This window comes from Gossypium arboreum, chromosome 6, assembly GCF_025698485.1.
Source record: "Gossypium arboreum isolate Shixiya-1 chromosome 6, ASM2569848v2, whole genome shotgun sequence".
NCBI classification, from domain to species: Eukaryota; Viridiplantae; Streptophyta; class Magnoliopsida; order Malvales; family Malvaceae; genus Gossypium; species Gossypium arboreum.
The window spans coordinates 89749429-89757916 of NC_069075.1; the positions used below are offsets into that span (position 1 = coordinate 89749429).

General features: G+C 34.9%; 1 non-coding gene across 1 annotated transcript; it reads right to left on the bottom strand.

The window, feature by feature from the left end:
* Positions 1-5338: 5338 nt before the first annotated feature.
* Positions 5339-5445, bottom strand: LOC128294958 (small nucleolar RNA R71). The gene has a single exon (XR_008285265.1). It is a non-coding gene; the product is annotated as a small nucleolar RNA R71 (small nucleolar RNA).
* Between the last annotated feature and the right edge of the window lie 3043 nt (positions 5446-8488).

An 8488-nucleotide genomic window follows, 5' to 3' on the forward strand; every position in this document is an offset into this window, starting at 1 on the left:
ATGGGAAAAACAAGAATGGTGTGAGTGTTCCCCTATTGCCGTGAGTTGAGGGAAAGAAGAAAAAAAGCAAAGGTCCATCATTTTTCACTTCTTTTGGCTGAAAATTCTAAGGATGAAAGAAAACAAGTTGTGTTCTTTGGTTCTTCTTGGCCGATTTGAGAGGGGAAGAAAGGAGTGAAGCAATCGGTCATCTTAGGTCGATATTAAGGTAAGGAAGTTGATACTAGTTCTTGAAATCCTAGTTGATTTTGAGTGAGATATCAAGTTATTGTTGGTAACCCATGTTGAAATTGTGATTTTGGAATAAGTAAGGTTTTCACTATGGAGATTAATAAGGGTGATGGTTGTGTTTCATGCTAAATCTTGATGATTATGAGTTCCTTTCTTGGGTCTACCTTAGATCCATGAAGTATATTTTATTTGGTGTTGTTGGAAGTATCGGCTATGGTATATCCATAAGCATGATTTATGCTTATTGCATGATAGGTAAGATTTGTGTTTTGGATATATGTTTATATTTGGTTATAATCAACTTGTGATTCGGCTCTTGCACATATATATATATATGTTTGCACATGATGTATTGGTATGACATATATACTATCTCAAGGTATATATTTACATATGATGATGTTCGGTTATGAAGTAAATGATTGATGCGTATTGAGTTACAATATGTAATGCGTTAGTTAGTAAAATGTATGCCATTTATGTGTGGTATTATATATAATTGGCCTCAACATAGACATGCATATTCGCCACATGAGGTGGATTGGTGTGCATGCATTCGGTTAGAGGCAAGCATATTGATGCCTATTCTTGGCTTAGATAATCGGCTAAAAGAGAGTGTGGACTATTGTGTTGAGTTAGATTCATGATTTCGTACATATGTGACTCTAATGTCTAATGTATATATGGGCTAAGTACCTTGAGCTTCTCTTTTGATGTTCGAATGAATTGTATTAAATTGCTTGATGTGATTAAAAATGTGTATGATCATTGTGTATTTGAGCTAAAAGGTGGCCATATGACCTATCAAACTCCTTGTCATATTCGGCCATAAGCTAGCAAAATGAGACTTTAATAAGTTAAATTTGTTTGAATTAGCTCAAGAGCTTAGGGGACCACAGTTGGATAATGGAATGGAAAAAGTGATCGAATAGCCGTTGAAGCCGTTCGACAACATCCTAGGTAAGTTTTCGAGTAATGGAACTTGGATTATGATTTGATTAGATCATGTTTTAAGAAAATCAAAATCATGCTCTTTGTATGTGGCTATTGAGCCGAAATTGCAAGTGTGATAAGTGTCTTGTGTTTGAGTTTTGCTAATGAAAATGAAATACGAATGTGTCATGATTTATTGATAATTGTGCTTGGTTATTCGATGATGTCCGGGCTAAGTCCCGAAGGCTTTGTGCTAAGTGACCATATCCGGACTAAGATCCGAAGGCATTTGTGCGAGTTACTAAATCCGGGTTAAGTCCCGAAGGCATTTGTGCGAGTTACTAAATCCGGGTTAAGTCCCGAAGGCATTTGTGTTAGTTACTATAACCGGGCTATGTCCCGAAGGCATTTGAACGAGTAGCTATATCCGGTTAAACTCCGAAGGTACGTGATTCGGGAATGGAGGAACTTGCTGTAAAAATTTCAGTTAATACGCTTGTGAAATCCCAACAATGAGGTATGTTTCAGATATGCTTTGAATTAGTTGAGCCCTTACAAATAAGTATTCGCCGCTTGATAAATGAGCTACCGCCTTTGGCTAAGTTGATCTTTGTGTATGAATATAAGGGTTGGTAATGTGAAGTAAGTATGATATTGAGAATTTGTGCAAATGAAATTATCTGCTTAGCTCCATAAATACTATACTTTGGTTGTGTCTAAATTCATGACTCAAACTTACTAAGCATTAAATGCTTACTCCGCTTCTTTGATTCTCTGCTTTATAGATTTTGGTTCTTCAGCTATCGGACTCGGGATTTTTGAAGTCGAAGTCACCCACACTATCAAAGCTCCTTTTGGTATATTTTTGGTTGAACTTTGAAATGGCATGTATAGGACTACCCTTTTGTTGTAGGTCATGTACCTTTCGGTTTGTGTAAATTTGGATAGCCATGCGAAAATGGCTTAAGTATACTTTGGGCATGGTATTATAATCATTGTATGTTGTTCATTAAGAGGTATGGAAATGTTTGGAAACGATTAGCCATTGGGATGGTTAATCATGATCATATTTTGTGCTATTTATGTTAAAGGGCTAGTTGAATCATGGAAACTATGAAATAGGTAAAGCCTACCTTAAAGATAGATGCTGACAGCTGCAGTGACGTGGATGTGAAAAATCACTAAAAATAGTAGGAATGGAATTAAATAGTGAATAAATTATGTAAATGAACCTTGACGAGTCTATTTTCATAGGAAAATAACAAAACGATCATATGAACAGTATGTTAAGAGATATTTAAGTTTTCGTGAGACAGGGCCAGAACGGTTTCTGGAGTCCCTGTTCCGACTTTGGAAATTCATTATAAATTGACCAAATATAAATAGAAGCCATTCCATATATGTACAGATTCCTTTTCGAGTCTAGTTTCTGTAGAAACAAACGGAATCAGTATTGAAGCCCTGTACAGGGAGATATCCAAGTCGTAATGCACAAAGGTCAGTGTAGTCGATCCCTGTAACATGGGGGACTTTAACTAATAAACTGTACTAATTGGCCTGACCAAAAATTCTAGAAAAAAAATTCTAGATGCATATATGAGTCTAGTTTCAGGGAAAAATCACAAAACTGATTTTCGAGTGTGGCACTCAAGATATGATTTTTAAGGTGACAAAGACACGCTTAGCCTACCGTCTGAAATTTTTAAAATGAACTGCAAGTAAGTGGATTAAGCCCGTTAACCCCTCGTGTCCGACTCCGGCAACGGTCTCGGGTACGGGGTGTTACACTAGACATAGAGTTGTGATTTGTATAGAGTAAGGAAGAATATTGTTAGGTATTGTTTTTGAGAGTTGTAGACATACAAAGACTTAGAATGATAAATTTAATTCTATCTCCCGAAGGAAGCAGAATGCAGTATTTTTACTCTGAGCAGTAATTTGGTCATGATTTTGCCAGGACATTATTATGTTATTAAGATATAATCCAAGTAATTCCAACCTTCCCATTCAACAATATCAATCCTCTCAACTTTGTCTCGTAGAATTGCCATAGCAGTTTATTCATTATTTGATTTTTTTATTTCATACATTAATAATTCACATCAAATCACTATTCTATTTACTTTTCCATAAGCCTAATTGGTATAGTTTACAGTAACAACTCAACCATATTTTTACGTATTCCAATCCCTATGGAGACGATCTCACTTATCACTCTATTACTTGATTCAACGTTTATACTTGCACATTTGCATTACATATTCACACGCGACAAGTTTTTGGCGCTGTTACTAGGGATCAACAAATTGCTGAATTTTTCTTTGTTATTATTGATTTAATTTTGTTAGTTTGAGCTTACTTAGTTGCTTTTGATTCTTTTTCAAGTTTGTTGCTAGTTTATGAGTAGAGGTATTCCTGAGAACGAAGAGTATTATTTTGATCTTGAATTTGAGAGAACTTTGAGAAGAAGGAGAAAAGAATTGCGAGAAATAGCAAGGATTGGAAATGATCCAGGCAGAGAAGATCCATTACATCCGAATAGGGGTAAGCATTCAATCAAATCGAATCGAATTGAATGAAAAAATTTTGAGTTAATTGAGTTGACGAATCATATTTTATCATCCAAATTTGATTTGAAATTTTCTCAAATTGAGTCTAGTGAGATGAAATTCGAATCGAATCAAATCAAATATATTTGTTCGAGTTACGTTTTAAAAAATAATTTTAGGTCCTTGTAACCACTGTCACCCATCATAATAAAATTTGTCCACCTTAACCAAAATTTTTATTAACTTTCATCACTTCATAATTTATTTATTAATTTTTTATATACGGGTTAGCTTCTTTGCTTACTTTGTTGTTTCAATTATCTTTAGATTCTTGTCACTATGTATTTTGGAATTAAAAATATATTGAGTGTAAAAATATGATTTTTAATAAAAGTTATTTTAAAGAAAAATGTGAAATTGATACCAATATAAAATTTTAACATGAATATTTAATGGCATAATTAATAATTAAATTTTAATATAAATATTCAATATGACTAAACAATTCAAGAATATAAATAATATAAAATTTGAAATTTAATTTAATAATATAAATAGTAGATATAAATAAAATTATTACTTTTTACGTTTAGTGATTTTTTTTGGATAATTTTGATTTTTATTTGAGAGTAAAGGGTGAGAAGTAAAAGTTTTAGGGAAAATAAAAAGTTTTGGGGAATAAAAGTTTGAGGGAAAGTAAATAGGGGGAGTAAAATTTGAGGGAAAATATTAAAAAAAATTGGGTAGGGGGGATGAGTTTGGGGTAGATGGGAGGTGGGATGGGAAGTAAGGAAAAATTTTAGGGGCAAAGTGGAAAGGAGTAAAAATTTTGGGGGAAAATAAAAAGTTTTGAGGGTTTTGGGGAGTAAAATTTTGAGAAAAAAGTAAATGGGAGAGTAAAATTTTGGTGGGAAATGGATTTTGGGTAGATTGGGGGGTTGGGATGGAAGGGATGTAAAAGTTTTGGGGGGAAAGTAAAAAGGGTTGGGAGTTTGGGTAAAAATGTAAAATATTATAGTTTGATCTTCGAATTATTCTAATTATTCGAGTTATTCGAATTCGAAAACTCAACCCGATTCGAACTCTAAATTCGAAAAAATTCAAGTTGACTCGAACAACTTGATTAACTTGAATAACTCGATTCGTTTAACTCGAAATTCAATTTTTTTTTTATTTTTTCGAGTCAAATCGAGTTTTGCTCACCCCTACATCCGAATGGTAAGGGCGTTGATATTCCTTGTGTGATAGATGATAGATATAGACCCATTAGAGAACATGTTGTGCCAATCTTGGATTATTTGAATCCAGGGATTGTTAGGCCACATATTCAAGCTCAACATTTTGAGTTGAAACCAATTATATTTCAAATGCTACAAACAATAGGACAGTTCAGTGGATTACCTAGTGAATATTTGCAGCTACATTGAAGACTTTTTTTGGAGGTCTATGATTCATTCAAGAAGTAGGGTGTTCTTAAAGATGCCTTGAGACTCAAGCTATTTCCTTACTCATTGTGAGATCGTGGCAGAGTATGATTGAATGCTTTGCCGTTAGGAACGGTGGCATCTTGGAATGAACTTTGCCAAAGTTTTTTATTGTGATACAACCTTCCAAACATGAATGCCAACTTGAGGAATGATATTACATCTTTTCAGCAATTTGAAGATGAGACATTGTATGAAGCTTGGGAGTGATTCAAGGGATTGATTAAAAAATGCTCGATGCATGGTTTCCAACATTGAACACAAATGGAATTGTTTTATAATAGACTGAATGCACATACACAAATGGTAGTTGATGCATCTGCCAATGGGAACTTATTAAATAAATCATTTAATGAGGCATATGAGATTCTAGAAAGGATAGCTAACAATGATTATCAATATCCAACTACAAGAGTGAGTGCTGGCAAAAGAGTTACTGGAGCTATGGAGCTTGATGCGATCGCTTCATTAATAGCTCAGGTATCTCCCTAACTAATATGATTAAAACATTGAAGAGACTAACTGTAGTGTAGGAAATGAAACCAGCAGAATTAACATGTGTTTATTATGGGGAAGATCATGTTTTTTATAAATGCCCATCGAACCCAGCTTCAGTATGTTACTTGGGAAATTTCAATCGAAATAATAACTCATATTCTCATACATACTATCCAGGAAGGAAACAACATTCTAATTTTAGTTGGAGTAATCAAGGAGTGGGAAATTCTAGTAATGTTGTTCGAGAGAATGTCACAAGTGCACCACCTAGATACAATCAATGGAAAAATGTTCAGCAAAGTTCATCATCATCTTCATCCATGGAAGCTTTATTGAAGGAATACGTGGCCAAGAACGATGCTATAATATAGAGTCAAGCTGCATTTTTAAGGGCTTTAGAAAACCAAGTGAAGAAAATTGCTAGTGCATTAGGCTCAAGACAGCAATGAGCATTGCTGAGTGATACTGAAAATTCAAGTTCTCAAAGGAAGGAGTATTGCAAAGCCATCACACTCTGAAGTGGTTCTCAGCTGCCTGGAGTTGTTAATGATGCAGTTGTTGAAGAAGATAGCTCAGATATCACACATAAGGCGAATTAAGAACTAGTAGTGGACCAATCTACAAGTGAGAAGAGCAAATAAAAAATTTTGAAGTAGAACCAAATCGTGTTGGGAATAAGAACGCCATGGTAAAACAACCCCAACAAGTTCAAGGAAGGCCGCCGCCACCTTTACTTTAGTGATTTTAGAAGTCGAAGTAGGATTTTCAATTCAAAAAATTCTTGGATGTCCTGAAGCAACTTTATATCAACATACCACTGGTGGAAGCATTAGAGAAAATTCCAATTAAGTAAAGTTCATGAAGGACATATTGTCAAAGAAGCACAGACTAGGGGAATCTGAAACTGCTGCTCTCATTGAAGGGTCAACATACCACTGGTGGAAGCATTAGAGAAAATGCCAATTAAGTAAAGTTCATGAAGGACATATCGTCAAAGAAGCACAGACTAGGGGAATTTGAAACTGTTGCTCTCATTGAAGGGTCCATAGTAATGTTGATGAACAAAATGCCACTGAAATTGAAGGACCTAGGGAGTTTTACTATTTGTTGCCCAATTGGAAATTATTATGTACGCAAGGCATTATGTGATTTAGGTGCAAGCATAAATCTAATGTGTAACACCCCTAACCTGTATTCGTCACCAGAATAGGGTTACAGAGCATTACCGTAAAAATGTAACTTAAAATCATCAATTTCCAAAAATTTCATAATCATAGAAAAATCTATTCAAACACATGCATATTGTCCCTTATTCGAGCCCTCGAGGCCTTATAAATACTTTAGAAATGATTCGGGACTAAATCATAAACATATGAAACCTTAAGGAAAAATTTGGAAAAATTCACATTATAGGGGTCACACGATTGTATAGTCAGGCTGTGTGCCTCATACGGTTGAGAAACAAGCCCATGTCTCAGGCCATGTAACACTCAAAATAGGGACACACGGTCGTGTCCCAGCCTGTGTCTGTGCCCGTGTAACTCTCTAACTTGGGTCACACAGCCAAGCCACATGCTCGTGTGCCAGGCTATGTGCTAGCCTATGTAACTTTCAAAAACAACCATTAAAACCTACAAGGGACACATGGCTGTGTTGCATGGCTGTCTGTCACACACGAATGAGACACACGCTCGTGTCTTTGGCCATATAGACAAGAAATAGGCCAAAATCAAGCCATTTCTTTCACCCAATTCAAGCATGACCCTACAACACATTTGCACATATAACCAAGGCCTTAAATCATGTCCAAAGTATGCATAAAATGACCAAATCTCTATACAAGATATCCATACAACCAATATGCCAAAAGGCACCTCAATCAAAACCATTGAACAAGTCTTAGCATAAGCATATTTATTAATAATTCAAGCATACACAACTACTTAATTCCATACCAAAACAAACTCAACTAAATTACATAACAAACATAACCTAATTAACCACATTTTAAACATGCCAACATTTACCACTTTGGTCATAAAACCATACATCAATTTAACCATATAAACATCAACCATTATAGCATCAAAGTGCCAAAAGCACATCAACCAAATTACCATATTTACAAGCCAAACATAACAACTAGTTCATAAAACACAATTCACCTATACATGCCATTATAACCATGACCAAATCATCAAAATCCACTGATATAATCTCTAGATAGTGTGATAGGTCTCCGAGGAGCTTCCAAACCGATTGAGCTCTGATAATCTATAAAACATAGAAAAGAACAACATCGTAAGCATATAATGCTTAGTAAGTTCGTAAATCATGAACATAGCTTACCATTTCAATGCATAATCTTAGAAATAGACATGAATTAATCCAACATAGCTTAGCACAAACCTAAGCATCACCAACAACACAAGTTAGTGATTAAGCACATAACTTAGCAAAATCATCTCATGGTAAAATAAATTTACTAAACATAGTTACTTGAATCCATACTTTTCATAAACATGGTTATACATACTTTGATTATCAATAATTCATACATTTTTATAAGCTCGTAACTTAGCTATTGGAACACTTACCATTCCTCACCTTTTCATGCCCATTGAACCACTTAGAGTAATATTGGATACGCAGGAAGCTCACACAAAGTTTGCTAACATGTGGTCGAAACCATTCCTTTTCCTTTTCCTTTCCATAGATGCTCACTCGAGCCATAAATGGGTCTGCTCACACAAGATGATGTTCAGAACATAGCTACACGATTCCACTCACACA